The 23672-nt window shown below is 40.8% G+C and overlaps 1 protein-coding gene across 1 annotated transcript in view; it reads left to right on the forward strand.

The window, feature by feature from the left end:
- The window catches only part of LOC126455903 (golgin subfamily A member 6-like protein 22), a 285498-nt gene that overhangs the window by 228238 nt on the left and 33588 nt on the right, over positions 1–23672 (forward strand). The gene's annotated exons all lie outside the window — the stretch shown is intronic.

The raw sequence follows: 23672 nt of genomic DNA on the forward strand, positions 1-23672 counted from the left end.
AGGACAGCGACAATTCTTCTTGCGATATTTCGGCTAGAAACCTCCCAGCCATCTTCAAGGTGAGTCAGGGACTGAGTTTATAGCGTTTGCGTGTGCCTATTTATATGGAGAGTCACGTGATACAAAGCTGCTGAGGATTGAAAGCACATGCGACAAAGATATCAAAGTCGCCACTATTGCGCTAGTCGTAGATGAGATGTATATAGTAAAGATAAACATATAAGCGCAGAGTGCAAACAAAATAGTGCTGCTGCGAGTCCACCAAGCTTGTAAATAAATAATTAATCTTTAAAAGTGGAAACATCTGTCGAAGTGAAGATGCAGAAATTCTTTCTGAACGAAGGTGTGAAATAAGCAAATTATGAGTGTTCTGAAAACTTTGGTCCACAGGGCTCATGTAGTGTCTGATGTAAACAGCCTGCAGGATGAGCTTGTACACCTGGAGGCAGTTTTTAGGAGAAATGGCTATTCGCAACAGCAGATTAAGAAAGCCCTGCAAATAAAAACTGCAGAAAAATCACAGGAAAAGGATGAGGAAGTGGGAAGGGAAGTGAAATCTACAGCCTTTCTCCCATACGTGAGTAATGTTTCTTCTAAAATCGCTAGAATCTTGAAGAAACATAAAGTGGATGTGATATTCCGCCCACCAGCTAAGACTGCAGCCTTGTTGGGATCCGTTAAGGATGATCTGCTCTTGCGAAAGGCGGGAGTTTATGAAATCCCTCGTGAGTGTGGCAAATGTTACATAGGGCAAACCACACGCACTGTACAGGAACGATGCATCGAACACCAGTGGTACACACGTCTTCTTCAGCAGTTGCCGAACATTGCATTTCTACTGGCCATGCCATGGATTATAAAGATGTTAAGATTTTAACTACTGCTTCATCTTTCTGGGACTCAGTTGTTAAGGAAGCTGTAGAAATGCAACTAGCCGACAACCTGCTAAACTGTGACGAAGGATTTCATCTTGACAATGCTTGGAAACCGCTTATTTCACACCTTCGTTTGGAAAGAATTTCTGCATCTTCACTTGCGACAGATGTTACCACTTTTAAAGATTAATTATTTATTTACAAGCACGGTGGATTCGCAGCAGCACTATTTTGTTTGCACTCTGCGCTTATATGTTTATCTTTGCTATATACATATTATCTATGACTAGTGCAGTGGGAGGTTTCTAGCCGAAATATCACAAGAAGAATTGTCGTTGTCCCGAGTGCACGCCCGAAAGATGATGGAACATGAGTGTAGATTGTTCAGCACTCTGTCAAATTCTTCTCTCAGTATCATCTCTTTTATGTCATCTTTGTCAATGTTCTCGTTTCTCCAAAGGCCTATTCAATTTTTTTGTTGGTGGTATCTGTCTCTCTCTCTGACAATTAGAGGTCCCAGCAGTGAGATGGGCTTTTTGAAACCATCTATAAGGTTATGTAGGTTAGCATCCCAGGTATCACACCTGCAGCCATTCACACTGGAGGGCCCTCGTTCGCAAGTAAATGACAAAAATATTTGGAATTTTGTATGACTCTCAGTAGCATTAAAAGAGCACTGCCTCAGCAACTGGTTGTGTGGTACAGAGGATAGGGTAAGGTCTTCATGTGCAGGTTATGGGTTCAGATTTTGTCAGGTACTTTAATTTTTTTATTCTAAATTTTTTATCAAAATGACATTGAAGATTATCCAATAATTGTTTTAAATGTAATTTTTTATTTGTGTTCATTTACTCATATTTTCTTCCCGTCATCCTTTTTCTGTTTGTAACCTCTGTATTTCTATGTAATTTCTTTCATTTTATCATCCTATTTTTCACTTATGTTAGCAATTATTAGTTCTGTGCTTGAATTTCATTTAAATGTTCATCTGCATTTTTTTATCCATAGTGCAATAGGAATTTAGGCTGTCTTTTAAATATTTGTATGACTAATACCAGCCAAAAAACACTTACTTAATAATGAAAAATACAGTTCTGACAGCATTGTAAAGTCAATATAAATAGATTATTTCATCTTTTGTCTATTAACTGATAGACTGGTATTCTCAGTCATTTAAATATTACAGTAGATATATAGATTATTTCATCTTTTGTTTATTAACTGATAGACTGGTATTTTCAGTCATTTAAATATTACAGTAGATAAACACAAAGTCACATTAACAAAAATTAAAAGTGGAGAAAGAATGATATAAAGAAAAAATGAGAACAAATGAAAATAGTCATACTGTGATTAAAATGTGCCAAAGGAAATGAAGAAAAAATTATATTTAAACCAATTAATTGAATAAAAGTAATGATCAAAGTCATTTCGATAAAGATTTAAAAATAAAAAAAAAAATTAAAACACCTATTGAGATTTGAACTTGTGACCTCTGCACATGAAAGCCTTATCCTATCCATTACCCCACACAAGCAATCTACAAATGCACCTTTATTAACAGTATTGACTGTTACCTAAAATTCCATTTCTTTCTTCCTCTTTTTTTTCTTTTCTTTTTTTTTCTGCATACGAGGATGTGTTATAGCTGAAATCTTAACCTACATCACCATATAGATGGTTTCAAATGTCAGTCCCACCACTGAGGATCTCTCCTTGTTAGTGAAATATGCTTCTAAATGCTTATGAGAATGCAGCCAGGTGACATCATCGACAACCACTGATATTTTGACAGGAGCACACCCTGCCACCTTTAAGTCATAACTGCAGCAAGTAAGCATTGTGCATGGCCATTTCGGTGGCATCATCACACAAAACAGAGATGGCCAACATCATAAGTTATCAATAGTGAAATTAATAATGAACAGAAATGGTAGCATTAAATCTGTCTCCCTGTTTTGTGACAAGGGAGAGAGCAGGATTCCACACAGAATTTAAGCGAAAATCACTATCTCTATTTGTAAGGGTAGTTGCTAATTTAATTTCAACTTCTTCTTTAATAACTCTATCCCAATAGCTGAAAGTGCATGGCAGAACCTCCCTGTTGTTGTATTCCATAGGATGACCAGCACCAAGACAATGTTCTGCGATGGCAGATTTATTCAGCTGTTGTAAGCATGCATGATGCTTATGATCAGTACACTGGTCTTCCACAGTCCTGATAGTCTGACCAGTATATGACATGCCACAACTGAAAGGAATACGGTAGTCACCTGTCTTACACAAACCAAGATATCCTTTGTGGAACCTGAAAGAGATCTGTTTACGAAATTTCAATCACCAGCTTTCTCTTCCAAATGCAAAAATATTTTGTTGGGCCCAACCTACATAGGTAGGAATGATCATCAAAATAAAAGGACCTGTGATCTTGCATGGTGGTAAAAAGCGCATTTCACATGATATTTCTGCAAAATATGACCAATCATCTTTGAAATTCTCCCTGTGTAAGGCAAAAAAGCCGTAGGCTTTGATACCACATTGGTATTGTCATCATCCACCTGAAGCACAGTTGGTCAATAGTGTATCACACATCTGACCTGTCTTTCACTTTAACGATTCTGACGAAAGATGACCTTGAGATGGGCAAACTCTGCTGACAGACTGTCAGGGCCGAAGAGAACATGGCCATGTGAACAAAGGTACGAAGTGCCCTTTCACGCTGCAGATACAAGTCAATATGTGTAGGTTTCTTATAAATGGTACGTCCCAATATACTATCAACCTCCCTACTGACCAACACATCAAGGAAGGGAAGACAGCCATCCTATGCCATCACCATCATGAAACAAATATTTAAGTGATTGAATTAAGGTATTTTGAAAAGTCATTCAGATTCTCACTGCCATGTAATTAAACAACAAATATATTGTCTACATATCTGAAAAAACACACAGATTTGAAAGCCACTGACTCCAAAGCATATTCCTCGAAATGTTGCACAAACAAACTGACATTGACAGGAGACAATGGGATAGCCATCACTACTCCATCTGTTTTCTCATATTATTGGTCATTGAATAAAAAGCAAGTGGAAGTCAACACATTTCAAAATAGGTTTGTTAATTCCAAACCATAATGAATCAGACAGGGGAACCAAGTGGAGAGAGAGACAATATCAAACTTACTAGAATATCAGAGTCAACTAGAATATCAGAATCATTCAAATGCATTCCCTCTAATCAATGTACGAAATCTGCTGAGTTCTTAATGTGGTGCCCACACAGGCCTACTGTAGGGCTCAGCAGAGTAGCAAGATGTTTTGCTGAATGATGTTACAGAGCACCAAAGTTCCCACAATTGGATGAAGAAGAACCCCTTCCATTTGGACCTTAGGAAGGCCATGTAACGTAGGGAAATAGCCCAACAAGAAATAAGACTCTTGATAGTGCCTTGCGACAAGGAAATTTTCTTCAGGGCGAAATAGTTTACAAGCAGCCCCAGTGTGATCGTGAAGCATGGTCCAGTCAGTCCCAAGAAAAAGCTGAAATTTTTGGAGCAATCATTAAATGAAACTGGAACAGTTCATTGGAATTGAAATCAAACTGTTCATGAGTGTAGTGGATGCTTTCATGAAGAAGATGTTGCTTGATGCAGTCAGCAGCAGGAGAATTAATATGATGCGCAACTTTGGCGAACAGAACAATATTTTGTTCATGACACCTCAGAAAAAATGGCAACACACATTGCAAACTTACTCTCCTGCTACAAAGTTTATCCAACCTCCATAAGCAATGATACACTGTCTTCCCATAAAGATAAACAATGTGAGACCTGAGTTTCTCCTGGTCTATACAATGTTCGAATAAATATTTGAACAGATTGCATGATTTACTACTGAAATTGTTACTTGTTCCAAACCTCGTCAGGACATACCCCATTTTAGTAATGCCCCACATGCCACAATATAAAATCAGCTGCTTCACACTGAAACTTTTAAGATCATGAAAATGCGATATCAACAGCTAGACTGAAAATATTACATCAGAACACGTCTCACGTGTCTGCATTTAGCCAGTGCAGCTGACCATCTCAAATGCCCCAGTTCCAGCTGGCTGCTGATGAACTATGCCAAGCACTGAATGACAAGACAATAAAAATTTGAGCTGCTTTGGCAGTGGGAAAAGATTAATCTTAAGTCCTAGAGGTGGCTTAACCAGATGTAACTGCAGTAATGTAAGAATCAGTATGCAGTAACACTAAACAATAATTTTAAAAAATATAGCAAATATTCCATCATGTGAGGATGCAGAATCCTCACAAACTATCCTGGCAATTTACATAGAGACCTGAGTCAAGATGGCCTGGACAGAGTTGATATGTTGCCCTCCTGAACATCAGTCCAGTGTGCTAACCATTGTGCCATTGAGCTGCCCAGTTTGTCAGTACATTCTTAATGAGAATTCATGCCTCACTCTCATTTTGAAAACATGCCTCAGATATTCAGTTTATGACACAACATGTCAGTCATACATAAAATTGATTTGAATATGCTACCATGGGTCATTTGGGTCTGACCGTGATGAAAAAACTTCATGAAATTCATCCTGAATTTTTGTGCAGCCATGACACTTATGAATCATGTTCAGGAATAGAGGTTAAGTCCATCCAATATATGCGTGATTGGGCAAGACATTTGTATATATTATCCCCCAGTAATGTTTGTATCCCCCAGTAATATTTGTGTTGGAGCGCAAAATATTTTGGCAAAGAACCTGAGGTTATAGTACCATACGCATTATCTTACAGTATATGTTCCTGAGCACAAAAAAGGTTTGTCTAATTTAGATCCATTAATAATTTTGTTAGACCACACTTTTCTCATGCAATGCAGTGTATCTTTTAATACAGAGCTCTGTTTTGTAAATTATGCAATAATTTGGGCCATAATAAGACAAAAGCCAACCACCAAGTTAAGTTCATTATCAAGCTAGAAACATGCTAGATCTACTTTGTCAAATTCTTAGTCTGGGCCCATTGGGCATTTATAAATGTTCTCTTCACTGTAGAGTGCTGCTGTGTGTGCCAAAAGTTGTGACTAATGGTGTATGGCCAGAGACAAACTGAAATTTAAAGTCATACAACATCTATAATAGCATATGGCTTGTTTAGTTTGTGAATAGTCAGTCAGATCTGAATTTAGTTTTTTAGATGTGTACGCAATACAATGTTTGATAAAAACTGCATTTTTGTGTGATTTGTACTGGAATATGTCTGTTAGCAGCACCTGCTGTTTGACTGAGAATGTTAAGAGACATAAAGCAGAATATAACTGTCCTTTAAGAGTTTTAAATGTTTCTGTGGCTTCTTGAGCATCTCATCTATGGGAAGCACAATCTCTAATGACAGGCTGGCTTATTTCAGTGCTTATTGCTTAATTTACTTATCAAGGGCATAGCATAAGATAACATCACACATTAGCAAGTCTGCCTAAGATGCATGACTCTTCACAGTTGAATTACATATATGGCTAGAACAAGAAAGGTCGGTAACCTATGAGTGATGTGACTACTCTGTGTAGTTCATGGAGTGTTGCCCAGGACACGAAGAGATGCAGCAAAAATGGTTTTCCAAGAACTCGTGCATTTACTGAAACTGCAAATGTATTGCTTCCACTTAGGAAGATAGTTTGCAAAAGAGGCAAATAATTTCTTGATTAAACCTTGACAATAAAGACATTTGAAATTGTGGATCTGATTGCTGAAATAAGTGGACGTGTTGATGCAGAAGCCATTTCAGCAGCAGCTTTTGCTGTTCAGATTTCTGCTGATAACATTTTTTCTTTATGCTCTACCTGCTGTTCCTGCTGCTCCTGTTTTACTAGTTCTTGCTGTAGACATGTCAGTTGGTGCTGCTGCTCTAGGTGTTTTTTTTTATAATTTGCTCCATAATGGTGCACACTTTGAGTATGTCATTGCCAATGAATTTATCACAGTGAAATTCATTCTTGAATTGTAGTATGTGGAATGCAGTAAAGCCACAGCATGGCAGTCTAGAATTAGACTCCAAGCACAGTCTGTAATGTAAACAAAATCCAAAATTTACACTACTGCTTTTTTACCTGAATATTTACTATCATCCAGTTACATTTCACATGCAAATCACTGTTTTGGAGCATCATGTTCCAAGATCACACTATTTGTTGGAAAGGAGTAGCAAATGCATGTGGAAACTTAAACAAGAGGGCTATTCTGAAAACTTCTTAATTATTTCGAGCCAAGATTTGGTATGGGATACATATGCAACTGAGAACCATGATAATTAATTTAGAGAGATCTGTTTCAATTGTACTAATTGTTTATTCAAACCTCAACTGGTTCTGGGATTTTAAAATCCCATTTTAAGGTGTATGCAATTATTGTATTTGGTAGCGCATAATGCACAATCAGCCAGTCAGTGCAAGAGCACTGAACCACTTTACATGATTCCCCCCTCTCTCCCCCCCCCCTTTCCTCCCATGCTATTGCTTTAAACATGGCAAATTAAGATGAACTGATAAAGTTTACTTTGGCATTTTGGATGCTTCAAGTTGCCATTTGCTCAACTATAATTCCAGCAAAAGACTAACAAATGTAAAGGCTTTTCTTCTGGATGAAATGAACCGTTGGCTGTTCTGGTCTAAGGTTCACAAATGAACCTGAAATTCGTCTTTTTTAAAAAGCCATTTTCCTGACCAGAAGTGAATCTCTGCAAAGGTTAAGTTGTAATTCATTTTCAGTGAAAGCTCTAAAAATATCTATGAAAAGAAAAGCATTTATGACTCTCCCATATCAAATAAAAGAAATCAGTCGGGCAAAAATGTGTTTAGACAAAAATCTGTCATGTGGAACTCTACAAGTAATTGACTTGAAGAAAAAAAAAATTTCGACATCGCTAAGACAGTATCATAACTTAGTGAAGTCTGGCATTGTCAGGAAGGAGATGGTGGTCTTATCGTAATACTTTAAACAATTTTTTAACAGTTAAAAAAAACTTTTAATGCCTATACTGCAATTTCCCTAATACAATTAAAGTACAATACCTTATTTCAGTTGCTTTCTGCTGTCACCTTTAGATCTATAATCAATTGGAGGAAACATAGCATAAGAAAACTTTGTACAATCAAGTAGGATATAAAAACACGGTATAAAAGCTGACCAAAAAAATATAATGGAGAACCAATTCCAATTGTGAAACTGAACATTTGACAAATCCATTTAACAGTGTAGTGCAAAATACGTTAATGCATATAAGATAAAATACCATTCAAAATGTAAAAAAGTGGTGAATATGCATTGGAAAGCATCATCAGCTGTAGTCATGTGATGAAATGCACTCATGACTACCAAGACAATGTCAGTTGGTAATTAAAAAACATCACCATGAGCAAGCCAGGTTGTAGATTACCAAAAGAATTTTTGAGCAGAATTCTTATAAATATTACACTTACTTTAAAATTATAAAGATAACAATGGAATGAAGTTAAGACGACAATGAAGAGATGCACATCGTATGCCATATGTAGAAAGAAAACCCTAAGTAATTGCCAATAATTCAAGAATAAAATCCAAGAATATTGTACCTAAATCCAAATAATTTTAAAACTATAAAAATAATAGGGGACTGAAGTTAAAAAGTGCGAAACAGGAAGCTATGATGTAAATGGACAGAGAAAAAAAATATACTTACCAAGTTGCACCAGGGGAACACACACACAAAAGAAAACTTTTACAAGCTTTCAGAGCCAGTGGCTCCTTCTTGTGGCAGAAGAGTTGAATGGGAAGGAAGAGGGGTGAAAGAAAAGTGTTGGAGAGGTTTAGGGAAAGGGGTACAGTTTAGAGAAGTCACCCAGAAACCCAGGTTAGGGGACGCTTTCTGGATGGGTTGAGAAAGAAAGACTGATTTTTGGGGACTGCATCGATCATGATTTGAAGACCTGAGAGCTTAGAGGTGGAAGACAGGATAATATGCAAGACAGAGATTACTACCAAAACATTGTGCATGAGTTAATAAGAGGGAGAAGCAATGTGCATTGTATGTAACAGAGGTGGGAGGGGGTATGGCGAAAAATAGACAAGTCAAAAAATGAAAGATGTAGGAAACTAAAGTGGGGGGAAGAAAGAAGTAGGTACTGTGAATAAATGCTGAGACGGAAGGAATTAACATAAATTAAGGCCAGATAGGTGGCGAAAACTGCCTATGCCCATTCATCCTGACTGATGACTGGGTGGTGGTCATGCTGATGTAAAAGGCCAGCCCAGTGTTTACATAACAGCTGTTACATGATGTATCATTTCACAGGTGACTCTCCCTGTGATAGTATATGTTTTCCTAGTTACAGACATGGAATATGTGGTGGTAGGGGGGTGCAGTGCATAGGGAAAGTCTTAAAGCGGGGACGGTCACAAGGTTAAAAGCCTTAGGGTAGGGAGTTGGGTCCAGACAGAGCATGGTGTCTGACAAGGGTATTGCAGATTGGGAGGGTGATGAAAAGCTATTCTAGATGTGATGGGCAAAATTTCAGACAGAATGGATCTCATTCTGGAAACATCCCCCACGCTGTGGCTAAGCCATGTCTCCACAATATCCTTTCTTTCAGGAGTGCTAGTTCTGCAGGGTTCACAGGAGAGCTTCTGTAAAGTTTGTAAGGTAGGAGACGAGATACTGGCAGAAGTAAAGCTGTGAGGACAGGGCATGAGTCGTGCTTGGGTAGCTCAGTCGGTAGAGCCCTTGCCTGCGAAAGGCAAAGGTCCCGAGTTCGATTCTCGGTCTGGCACACAGTTTTAATCTGCCAGGAAGTTTCATATCAGCACACACTCCGCTGCAGAGTGAAAATCTCATTTTGGATCTCAACAATTTGCATGTGCTCTTTTCAGTGTTAGAGGCCACCAGGTTAAAATGCAATTGGGAAAAGTGCCACTTCTTTCTCTCTGCCATTGTGGCTCTTCTGTGTCCTATGTCAGTCAAGGAACTCCAGGTGTTTTTAGGTAAGATTGCTTATTATCATCAGTTTTTGCCTGGAGCAGCATTGGTTGCACAACCGTTACATGCCTTGTTGCATATGGGGATGTCTTTCACTGGTAACAGGCATGTGAAACAGCATTTTCCAAACTGAAGTCCTTCTTACAGTCTGCACTTTGCCTCGTAACCTACCAGCTGGGTCAACATCTAGTGTTAGCAACAGATGCATCCCAGCAATGCTGGGAACGGTGTTAGCTCACAAATATTCTGATGGCTCCAAGCTGCCTATTGCATATGCGCCAACAATGCTTAATTCAACTCAAATGAGATATTCACAAATAGAGAAAGAAGTCCTCGCCATTGTTTATACCTTTTAAAGAAGTTTCATGTTTCCTGTGTTGTGTGAAATCACAAGTAGCAGTTTTGCTGTTTAACCCCTGAGCATCATTGCTGGACAAAGCAGCACATCGCCTTCAACATTGGGCATTGTTCCTCTCTGGGTACAAATAAAAGATTCACTTCTACCCCATGGCTAAACATGCAAATGCTGACACTGTCTCCATTCTTCCATCCAGTCTGGACCCAGTTTTTGATCAGGTGAAGTTACTTTGCTTCCACATTGATGAATGTGCTTAACAAACTGTTGATAGATTTTCAATCACTAGCACTTAGGCTAGTGCTACTGATCTGATTTTACAGATAGTGATACATTGTGTTCAACATGGCTGGCCTGAGGTGCCTCCATAACTACTATGCGTTACGGCATCATTTCTCTATTGTTGATTGTGTTCTACTCCTTGGTATGGACTATTCAGCTCCTCACGTAGTGATTCCCTTGGCTCCCCATTTGGAGGTCCTGCAATTGCTGCACACTGATAGCTAGGGGTGTCACTCACCAAGGCATTAGCTCGGCATCATGTTTTTGGCATGGTTTGGAAGGGACATCCCTCATTTGATTACGGCATGTTCTCCATGCGCATCACAATAACTGCCCTGCGGGCAACAATGTCTGTGTTCCCACAGCCTTCGCAGGCCTGGGACTGTCTCCACATTGATTTCGCTGGCTAATAGGACATTCTCTTGGTTTCCATATGTCGTCTATTGCTCGTGAATTTCGGCCTTCCATGTCAGCCCTGTCAAAAATTTTTTACATCAAAGAACTTCCGGCAATGTTGGTCTCTGATCACAGCCCTCAGTTTGTGTCGAAGGACTTTAACTCTATGGGATTCTCCACATTTTCACCATGCTCTTCCACCCATAGTCAAATGGTGAGGCTCAAAGGATAGTTGGAGCTTTCAAAACACAAATCGAAAAATATGTGACTTGGACCCCATCCGATGTTGCCTTGGATCAATTTCTGGCCTCCTATCAGTTTATGCCTTTCAGCAAAAACAGCCCCACCGAACTGCTCCATGGGCGTCAACCCTGGAAGCTCCTGTGTCTCCTGCAGCCTGGCCAGGGACAGCAACCTATGCAGCCATCGTCCTGCTTCTGACCGAGGGTGGCTGGCTGGGCGCATGGGTTTGGGCGTCGTCCAAAATGGATTCCTGCCGTCATCTCCCATGCTTAGGCCACCGTCTCTGCTATGTCCATATGGAGGAAGGCCTCTGTGCATGTCATTAGGACAGTTGTGCTTGCGTATGGATGGCCAGACAACCCCAGCCTGGACACCAGCATCGCCAAACGAGTCTCTGTTGCTTGACGGATTACCTGATGTGACTGGGTCCCTGCCACGACATATGAGGGGTGCCCCATCATGGTGGACGAACCTGGTGCAAGGGACCTGATGTGTTTATGGAGCTCGTATGCACATCACCCATCTTACCCCACAGGTTGACACAAGAAGATGGACTGCGACGCTGCCCGTGCCTCAAGTATTTCTGACCATATGCCCCAGTATCAGCACATTACCTCAGTCAGAGCCTTGTGAAGGAAAACGCCATGGACATCTCGTGAATCTGAGCTGTTCCTAAGGGAAGAGGACTGAAGTAATGCATACATACTTGAAAGCTGCATGCTTTAGCAGTGTGTGGTCATCCACAAGAGTGTGCCACAAAAGAGCAATAGTGTGAACTTCCAATAGAGGCCTCAATGGGCGAGTACTTACGTAAACCCCACTGTGCTATGCTCATGCTCAATTACCATGTTGTTACTGTTTGCTTACATTTGCCTTATCTTATTGTGTCCAGTGTATGTTATGGTGATTGGTGTACATGCCACAGTCTAATGAAGTTCTACTAATTTTCTTGGCAGTGTCCAAGTTACAACAAGTAGTATACCTCCTAGTGACAAAAGAGAACCCAAATTTAAATTATTGGTCTCACGAAATTCTACTCATTATGACCAAAATGGGTAAAATCCCAGAAAAGTAAATGAAGTATGCACTTGCATTTACTGCACTAATTTGAGGTTTATTTGTTTCACTATAATTAGTGTCACTGGGAAGAAGTACATAGAGGTCGATCTGATGCTTTTAGGTATATGTAAAAAGCCAAAAGATAAATGTTGGTTTCAGGAGTGTGCAGGTGCAGTGTGACCTGGTACTGAAGGGATGACCATTGAAGCATTACACTTACAGAATATAACATATGCATTGTGGAAATGAAGAGTGTTGATGGGTAAAACAGGGGAGACAGAGAGCTTCGATACCAAGGTTACACATTAGCTCATGAAAGGAGGAGCTCACCAAAATATCCACTGCATTCAGAGACAAGCTACATTCCAGAATACTGGCATGAGTTCTCTGTTTCGATTTTCCTGAGAAATGGTCTGTTGCTTTGCGGAATGAAGTACTTAGTTACCACTAGCAGACATCACAAGTGTCATTATTCACAAGTGTTGTTTACATCCTTGTAACCTCAACTGTTTGTTATTGACAGTGATGATATCATTCATAAATATGAATGTGCATGCTATGCTGTGAACATGACTTATGATGTAGCATACATTTCTGAAATATGAGTATACAGGGTGTTACAAAAAGGTAGGGCTGAACTTTCAGGAAAAATTCCTCAAACACAAATAAAGAAAAGATGTTATGTGGACATGTGTCCGGAAACGCTTAATTTCCATGTTAGAGCTCATTTTAGTTTTGTCAGTATGTACTGTAGTTCCTCGATTCACCACCAGTTGGCCCAATTGAAGGAAGGTAATGTTGACTTCGGTGCTTGTGTTGACATGCGACTCATTGTTCTACAGTACTAGCATCAAGCACATCAGTACGTAGCATCAACAGGTTAGTGTTAATCACAGTCGGTGCAATGTTTACAAATCCGGAGTTGGCAGATGCCCATTTGATGTATGGATTAGCACGGGGCAATAGCCGTGGAGCGGTACGTTTGTATCGAGACAGATTTCCAGAATGAAGGCGTCCTGACAGGAAGACGTTCGAAGCAACTGATCAGCGTCTTAGGGAGCATGGAACATTCCAGCCTATGACTCGCGACTGGGGAAGACCTAGAATGACGAGGACACCTGCAATGGACGAGGAAATTCTTTGTGCAGTTGACGATAACCCTAATGTCAGCGTCAGAGAAGTTGCTGCTGTACAAGGTAACGTTGACCACGTCACCGTATGGAGAGTGCTACGGGAGAACCAGTTGTTTCCATACCATGTACAGCATGTGCTGTTTATAGATGACATCTTTGTGGTCTGGACTCATGGTGAAGAAACACTCCTTAATTTCCTCCGTAACCTCAACTCCTTTTCGAATCTGAATTTCACCTGGTCCTTCTCCAAAACCCAAGCCACCTTCCTGGATGTTGACCTTCATCTTGTTGAAGCTCACATCCACACCTCTGTCCATATCAAACCCACAAACAAACAGCAGTACCTTCACTTTGATAGCTGCCATCCATTCCACATCAAACGCTCCCTTCCCTACAGCCTAGGTATTCGTGGCAAACGTATCTGCTCCAGTGACGAATCCCTCAACAATTACACCAATAACCTGACCATTGCTTTCCTCTCCCGCAACTATCCTGCAGACCTTGTCCACAAACAGATGTCCTGAACAATACATTCCTCCCCGTCCAACAACAATGTCCCTACCCCCATACCACACAGAAGCATCCCCCTTGTCACCCAATATTATCCTGGCCTCGAATACATCAACAAATTACTCCACCAGGGATATGACTTTCACAAGTCAACCCCTGAAATGAGATCATCCCTTGACAAAATTCTCCCCACACCACCCAGAGTTGCCTTTCGTTGCCCCCCTAACCTCCGTAACATCCTTGTCAAACCCTACAATATTGCCAGACTACCTTCTCTACCCAGCGGTTCCTACCCCTGTAACCAACCCTGCTGCAAAACCTGCCCCATGCATCCCCCCACAACCACCTACTCCAGCCCCGCTACTGGTAAAACATACACAATTCAAGGCAGGGCCACATGTGAAACTACACATGTCATTTATCAGCTGACATGCCTGCACTGCACAGCCTTTTACATCGGTGTGACAACAACTAAACTGGCTGAGTGCATGAACGTACACAGACGAACTGTCCGCCTAGGAGATGTCCAATACCCAGTAGCAGAGCATGCCCTCCAGCATAATTCTAGGGACCTAGGAACCTGCTACACCGTATGTGCCATTTGGCTTCTCCCACCCAACACCAGTCCCTCGGAACTGCGGAGATGGGAACTTGCACTCCAACACATCCTTTCATCCCGCCACCCCCCTGGACTGAACCTACATTAAACAACCTCACTCCCATTTACTCTTCAGTCTTCTCCTCTTTCCCTTTCCTCTTTAGCCATTCACACATCTTTTCATCCTATACAGTTGTGTTTATCTTTATACTATACTTCTGTATTCATCCTCTTTGGTTTGAAGCTGGCACAGTAATTTCAGTAGAATATCTTTGGCTTCCCTCTGACAACCATGCCTCCATCCTTGCTACCCTCACTGTTTTCCTTTCCCTGTCACTTCATAACCTGGGTTGTGAGTAACTGAATCCACTTTCCCTTCTTCCCTTTCTTTCCCCTCTCTCCTCCCTGATGAAGGAACTAAGTTCCGAAAGCTAGGAATGTAAATTTTCTGTTGTGTTTTATGTATCTATTGGCTGTACTGTGCTGAGGTAAGTACTGGCCAGCCCCTCTACCTCTTTGTTAGTATTTGTTTCACATCTTTATTATTTCATTAATCATTTAAAACATCAGAATTGCTCTCTCGTGCCTTTACCTTTCCTAACTTCGAAGTGATTGTCATTTAACACATCCTCCATTTTCTTTTCCAGTCGTCTGTGTATTATTCTTGTCAGCAACTTGGATACATGCGCTGTTAAGCTTATTGTGCGGTAATCCTCACATTTTTCAACTCTTGTTGTCTTTGGAACTGTACGGATGATATTTTTCCAAAAATCAGAGGGAGCATCACAAGACTCACACATGCTACACACCAATGTGATTAGTCATTTCGTTGCCACTTACCCCAATGATTTTAGAAATTATGATGGAAAGCGAATGTGTACTCAGTGTGCATACCAGGGGGGGGGGGGGGGGGGGGTGAGTCATCCAAGATGTGGAAAGGGTCCTTCCGGGTGCCATGAAGGGTACAGGGTGCAGCCAACTGCAGGTGGTTGCTCATGTTGGCAGTAATGATGTGTGTTCCTGTGGATCGGAAGGGATTCTCTCTGGTTTCTGGCAGCTATCTGAGTTGGTGAAGACGGCCAGTCTTGCTAGTGAGATGAAGGCAGAGCTCACCATCTGCAGCATTGTCAATAGGACCGATTGCGGACCTTTGGTACAGAGCTGAGTGGAGGGTCTGAATCAGAGGCTCAGACGGTTCTGCGACTGTGTAGGCTGCAGATTCCTCGACTTGCGCCATAGGGTGGTGGTGTTTTGAGTTCCGCTAAATAGGTGAGATGTCCACTACACACAGGAGGCAGCTACATGGGTAGCAGGGGCTGTGTGGTGTGGACTGGGCAGTTTTTTAGGTTAGACACTCTCAGGAAAGATCAAAAAGGGCTACAGTCTCAAAGGGTACAGGGCAAAAAAACGACGAGAATCGACCAAGCAACAGTCGGTATTGTAGTTGTAAATTGCCATCAGATGATATAATAGCTGAACGGTTCAAAGAAAACTTGAATCCTATTACAAATGAGTATGCCACTCGTACAGTTATAATTGGTGGAGACTTCAATCTACCCTCGATTTGTTGGCGAAAATACATGTTCAAAGCCGGTGGTAGACAGAAAACATCTTCCAAAATTGTACTAAATGCTTTCTCTGAGAATTACTTTGAACAATCAGTTCATGAGCCCACACAAATTGTAAATGGTTGCAAAACCACTAAAAATAAAAGCAAAATATATTTATTTACAACAGCAGATAAAAATTCACTTGATGCCTGCCTAAGAGAGAGTCTCCATTCCTTCCAAGCTAATTATGTAAGTGTAGACCAGAAATGGCTCAAATTCAAAAATACAGTATCAACAGCAATAGATAGATTCATACCGCATAAGTTAGTAAGAGACGGGACTGATCCACCATGGTACACAAAACACATCAGAACACTGTTGCAGAAGCAACAAAAAAAGCATGTCATATTCAGAAGAATGCAAAATCCCCAAGACTGGCTAAGTTTCATGGAAGCTGGAAATTTAGTGTGGACGTCAATGCGAGATGCTTTTAATATTTTCCACAATGAAACATTGTCTCAAAATATGGTAGAAAACGCAAAGAGATTCTGGTCATATGTAAAGTACACCAGTGGCAAGAAGCAATCAATATTGTCACTGCGTGATAGCAATGGAAATGTTACTGATGATAGTGCCACTAAAGCGGAGTTAGTGAATACAGTTTTCCATAATTCCTTCATGAAAGAAGACCAAGTAAATATTCCAGAATTCTAAACCAGAACAGCTGTTAGCATGAGTCACATAAAAGCAGATATCTTAGGTGTTGCGAAACAACTCAAATCACTCAAGAAAGGCAAGTCTTTCGGTCCAGATGGAGTGCCTTTCTTAGCAATCATATACAACCGCTCACTTGACGAAAGGTCTGTTCCTAAAGACTAGAAAGTAGAAGAGGTCAGACCAATATTCAAGAAAGGAAATAGGAGTAACCCATTGAATTACAGACCCATTTCACTGACCTCAATTTGCAGTAGGATTTTGGAGCATATACTGTACTCAAACATTATGAATCACCTTTACGAAAATGACTTATTAATACATAACCAACATGGATTCAGAAAATATCGTTCTTGTGCAACTCAGCTAGCTCTTTATTCCCATGAAGTAATGAGTGCTGTTGACAAGGGATCTCAGATCGATTCCATATTCCTAGATTTCCAGAAGGATTTTGATACCATTTCTCACAAGCGACTATTAATCAAATTTCATGCATATGGATTATTGTCTCAGTTGTGTGATTGGATTCGTGATTTCCTTTCAGAGAGGTCACAGTTCATAGTGATAGACAGTAAATCATGAAGTAGAACAGAAGTGATATCTGGCATTCCGTAAAGTAGTGTCATAGGCCCTCTGCTGTTCCTGATTTACATAAATGATCTAGGTGATGATCTAAGCAGCCCCCTTAGATTGTTTACAGATGACGCTGTAATTTACCATTTAGTAAAATCATCAGATGATCAATTCCATTTACAAAATGATCTAGAGAGAATTTCTGTGTGGTGCGAAAAGTGGCTATTGGCACTAAACAAAGTAAAGTACGAGGTCATCCACATGGGTACTAAAAGAAATCTGATAATTTTTGGGTACACGATAAATCGCACAAATCTAAGGGCTGGCAATTCGACTAAATACCTAGGAATTACAATTATGAGCAACTTAAATTGGGAAGACCACATAGATAATATTGTGAGGAAGGCAAAACAAAGACTGCGCTTTGTTGGCAGAACACTTAGAAGATGCGACAAACCCACTAACGAGACAGCCTACATTACACTTGTTCGTCCTCTGCTGGAATATCGCTGCACAGTGTGGGATTCTTACCACATGGGATTGCTGAACGACATCGAAAAAGTGCAAAGAAGGGTACAGGGCATATACGACCCGGGAGATCGGGAAAAACCTGGGAATTTTTTCATCCGGGAGAAAACTGGGCAAAACTCAGGAATTGTTTAGAATCCCGGGAATTTTTCATTGTTTTGTTTTTCAGTTAAATTTTTGTGATTTTGGACTGGTAAGAACCAATACTCTAACTAAGGATATTACTGTATCCCACTACTGCAGAATAATACTGCAGCAACAAAACATGGACCAGAGAAGAAAAAAAACGAAAATAAAACTTTAGTTGCAATGGAAATGCGCCTTATACAACAACAAAACACAATGTCCATACAAGCGTCTGCCAACAGCACAGTGTGTTGAAGGCTTAGGAAGACTATGCAATGCTTCATAACAACAAATTGCCTCCGATGAGCGTGATGTGACAGCTGCTTAAATTAGAGTCGTTTGAGCAGTTGCGGGCGGGCTCTTACGCATGCGCAGTTTAGTCAGAGCAGTCAGTTGTGGTAGGGAGGTGGGTCGTCTCCATGTGACCCATCTTTACGTTCAGCGTTTTTGTTGGTTCGTCTTCGTTTATTGCTCTCACGTTAAATGATGATGAAACGGATTTTTGTTGCCGGGAGCTATCAAATGAATTAAAATACATTCGCTTAGTAACGGAAGGCAAAAATATGTTATTACTTTCAGATTTTATTTCCACTTTTCTCACAGTCAAGCATTAATCGCCTTGCAGAACAATGAAGTTATTTTTGTAGGTTTGCTAAAGAGCTTTTATTAATCTTTTCTTCTGAGGCAGTCAATTTATTTGAAACGAAGAGTTTAATTTCACACTGCGGCTGGTTTCAACTGTTAGCTGCATTTCAAAGTGCATGTATGGCATAATACCATAATAAAGAACCAAACATGAGAGAATACAGCACTGGTACTCCAAGAAAATTTACATCCGAATATGGACATACGAATGTGCACTTCAAGCCGAATTATGCATTTTAGTGTGGTTCAAGAAATTCCAATGCTCTTGAAGTATCCTCTGATGTCTTGTTTCTTTTATGACATAATATAAGGTCTGTTAATGTTTTACACGTACGAACATATGGGCTTCCTGCGTCATCGTAGCTGTGCAAGCGTGGTGACACCTCCCGTGGTGGAAGGTAGGAGACGAGGTACTGGCAGAAGTAAAGCTGTGAGTACCGGGTGTGAGTCGTGCTTCGGTAGCTCAGTTGGTGGAGCACTTGCCCGCGAAAGGCAAAGGTCCCGAGTTCGAGTCTCAGTCGGGCACACAGTTTTAATCTGCCAGGAAGTTTCGTGGTGACACCTGTTATCTGGTGCTCTCTTGCAATTGCTGAAACGAACTATTTCTAACAGGTCGCGGGAAAATATTGTGAATGGTTGTTTGAAAAGCATTACATTCAAAGAAAATTTCCTTTTGCGCAAGATGAACTGTGTGCAAGAATGTACGATGAATTACTTAAATCACAAAGCGTTTGAGTCTCATTTAAAAATCAACTCTTTGAGGACGACCATTTTGAAGAATTTCGAGCCCAGATCAGACATTTACGTCATTATAAAAAATTTTACTGGCACATTTGTGTAATGTATCTTACTTTAAACCATGAACTTTTCTTATTTGTGTGTTCTACTACTTAAGAGTGATCTTGCTATTGGCTTACTACATCACGTGTCCTATGCTGTCATCAGCGGGCGAGATCAAGTGACATGAGCTATGACTGGCTTACAAAAGCGCATCGCAATCTCGATTTCAATGCTTCAGAAAGTGACATGCGGTGTTTGGTGGAATTCAAATTTATACCTTTGTAATACGAAAATAATACCCCCTCCCGGGAGTTTCGTTTTCTGAAGTACCGGGAAATTCTACATTGATATGTAAAACCATAAACATACAAAGGATTGATGAGTTTTACAATGCCGAGGAAGAGTATACTGTCACTTAACACGGAAAAAGTGTATTTTCACCAGGGAGAACATATATTTTTTACTGGGAAATCCGGGAATTTTTTTTTCTTTGTCCACGTGTACACCCTGAGGGTAGCTCGTTTCATGTTATTGCGCAATAGGGGTGGGAGTGTCACTGATATGATACGCGAGTTGGGATGGCAGTCACTGAAACAAAGGTGGTTTTCTTTGCGGCAAGATGTATTTACAAAATTTCAATCACCAACTTCCTCTTACGAATGCGAAAATATTTTGTTGACACCCACCTACGTAGGGAGAAGTGATCATCATAATAAAATAAGAGAAATCAAAACTTGAATGGAAAGATGTAGGTGTTCCTTTTTCCCACACACCGTTCGAGAGTGGAGTGGTAGAGAAGTAGTATGAAAATGGTTCGATGAACCCTCTGCCAGGCACTTAAGTGTGAATTGCAGAGTAACCATGTAGATGGAGATGTGTAGATGTATCTATCCCTCCTGCCTTATTTTATCTTAAATATTCCAAAGCTCTCTCAAATTCTGATGCTAATACTGGACCCCTATCTCTTCTAAATCAACTCCTGTTTCTTCTTCTATCATGTCAAAGAAATCTCATACAAGTCTTCAGTGTACTCTTTCCATCTATCTGCTCTCTCCTGTGCATTTGCAGTGGAATTCCCATTGCACTCTTAATGTTACCACATTTGCTTTTAATTTCTCCGAAGGTTGTTTTGACTTTCCTATATGCTTAATCAGTCCTTTTGACAATCATTTCTTTTTTGATTTCTGCACGCTTTTCATGCAACCATTTTGTCACAGCTTCCCAGCACTTCCTATTTATTTCATTCCTCAGTGACTTGTATTACTGTATTCCTGAATTTCCCTGTTCATTTTTGTGTTCCTTTTTCCATCGATCAACTGAAGTATTTCTTCTGTTACCTATGGTTTCTTCGCAGTTATCTTCTTTATACCTATGGTTTTTTTTCCAGCCTCTGTGACTGCCCTTTTTAGAGATGTCCATTCCTCTTCAACTGTACTGCCTACTGAGCTACTCCTTATTGTTGTACCTATAACCTTAGAGAATTTCAAGTGTATCTCATCATTCCTTAGTACTTCCATATCCCACTTCTTTCCTGATCATTCTTTAAACTTCAGGCTACTCTGAGTCTATATCTGCTCCTGGGTATGCCTTACAATCCAGTATTGATTTTCGATTCTCTGCCTGACCATGATGTAATCTAATCCAGCTTTTTCCAAGTATACCTCCTCCTCTTGTGATTCTTGAAGAGTGTTCACTATCATATTTATTACAGAACTCAATTAGTTTTTCTCCTCTCTCATTCCCTGTCCCAGGCCCACATTCTCCATTACTGTTTTTTCTATGCCTTCCCCTACCACTACATTCCAGTCCCCCATGACTATTAGATTTTCATCTCCCTTTATGTACTGTGTTACCCATTTAGTATCCTCATATACTTTATCCGTTCATCTTCAGCTTGTGACGTTGGCGTGTGTACCTGAACTGCCATTGTCAATTTTGTTTTGCTATCAACTCTGATAGGAACAACCCTATCACTGAACTATTCACAGAAACACAATCTCTGCCCTACCTTCCTGTTCATAAATCCTACTCCTGTTATAAAATTTGCTGCTTCTGTCGATATTACCCTATACTCATCTGACCAGAAATCCTTCTCTTCCTTCCATTTCAACTCAATGACGCCTACTATATCTAGATTGAGTCTTTGCTTTTCCCTTTTCAGATTTTATAGCCTCCCTTAAAAATTCAAGCTTCTGGCATTCCACACCCTGACTTGTAGAACACTGTTCTTTCATTGGTTATTCAATCTTTTTCTCGTCGTCACCTCCCTCTTGGCAGTTCCCTTCCAGAGATCTAAATGGGGGACTGTTCCAGAATCTTTTGCCAATGGAGAGATCATGATGACACTTTTTTTTCAGTTGCAAGCCACATTTCCTGTTGATACACATTATGTGTCTTTAATGCAGTGGTTTCCATTGCCTTCTGCATCCTCATGCCGTTGATTATTGCTGATTTCTCTACCTTTAGGGGCAGTTTCCCATCCAAAAGACAAGAGAGTGCCCTGAAACTCTGTCCGCTCCTCCGCCCTTTTTGACAAGGCCGTTGGCAGAATGAGGGTGACTTCTTATGCCAGAAGTCTTAAGCCATTAAGCCACCACCATTGCTGATTATTAATCCAAATTTACATGGTGGTGGGTTTTGAACCTAGGATTGAGGACATTTTGATTTCTAATCAAAGACACTATCCCTAGACCAAGGATCTGGAGTATATTATCACCTCCTCCTATATCAAATCTGCCAAACACCAGCATTACCTCCTCTTGAACAATTGTCGCCCTTTTCATGCCAAGAAACCCTCTGCATATAGCCTAGCCAACTATGTTGGATCTGCAGTGCCAAGCAGTCCCTCAGTCCCTCTCTAAATATACCAGAGGTCTCAATGAGACCTTCATGGGCAGAAATTACCATCCTATCCTTGTACGGAAACAGATTGCATGTGCCTCATTTCTCTGTCACCTACCACTGCCCACATACCCACCATCTTGTCACAAAGGAGCACTCCCCTCATGGTTCAGCACCACCTAGGACTGGAGCAATTGAATTACATTCTCCGCCATGGTTTCGACTACCTGTTATCGTGCCCTGAAATGTGCAGTATACTTCCCGTTATCCTTCCCACCCCTCCCACAGTGGTATTCTGCCCCCCAATGACCCTGCAAAATATCCTTGTCCATACTTACCCCACCAGTGCTCCCACCCACTAGCCTCATGGCTCATATCCCTGCAATAGACCTAGATGCAAAACCTCACTGACATTCTCCCACCACTACATACTCCAGTCCAGTCACAGGGATCTCCTGTCCCATAAAAGGCAGGATTATCTGAAAGCAGTCATGTGATCTCCAAACTTAGTGCAACCCACATGATGTGTTTCTTTTCGGTGGGAGCTTCAGTGCCTGCACCATCTTGATCTTTCCTACAAGTACCAGATTTTCTGAATTGCACAGGTGGGAATTCTCCCTACAATGTGACCTGTATTCACATAACCCTCCTGGCCTCAACTTTCACTTGTCCCTGTCCTTCACCTACCTATCTCCTTCCCGGCACCCACTCCAGCACCACACGTTACATCTTCCCCCACACCTATCCTGCTATCCCTCTACCTCCCAACCCCATGCCTCTTCCTTACTCTCACCACCAACATCAGATAGCTGTTACTATCATGTGCAGTTGTTTTCCACAACCAGGTATCAGTGGCCGGAGACAGTAATCATGAGTGTGTGAGTTGTGCTTATGTGAATGTGTTTGTGTTTTTCACTTCAGAAGAATGTCTTTTTTCCAGAAGCTAAACTGCATACACCCTTTTTGTTTTGCTTGTCTCTCTCTGGGTGTCTTCTCTATATGGTGAGTAGTAAACTAACCTCCTCTTAGTATTGTTATTCTACTTTGAACTTTCAATTGTTTGACAACCCTAAGATTTGTATGCATATTGTGTCACAGTTAGCAGCAGCCTCTTGGGCTGCCAAACTGAGAAGGGATGCTAAGATTTGTGTGGGGAGAGGGGGGGGGGGGGGGGGGCAGCAGAGGCACCAAATGATAAGTTGCCTGCCTGTAAAAATGTTCTGAAACCAGCCCTGGAGACAGCACCAATTTTTTTCAATCTTTGTTACCTTCTCAGTTTAACTATTGAATGAAGTATGCGAGCTGATTTTAGAAGTAGAAAGGGGTTTGGAAAAGAATGAAAACAGGGGGAGTGACAACCAATCAAATTGTCTCAGCAATAACCGCACATCACACAAAGAGATTTAGGGAGGGACTAGTCTAGGTTGTGGCCAGAAGATCTGATAG

This window comes from Schistocerca serialis, chromosome 1 (assembly GCF_023864345.2).
Source record: "Schistocerca serialis cubense isolate TAMUIC-IGC-003099 chromosome 1, iqSchSeri2.2, whole genome shotgun sequence".
NCBI lineage: Eukaryota > Metazoa > Arthropoda > Insecta > Orthoptera > Acrididae > Schistocerca > Schistocerca serialis.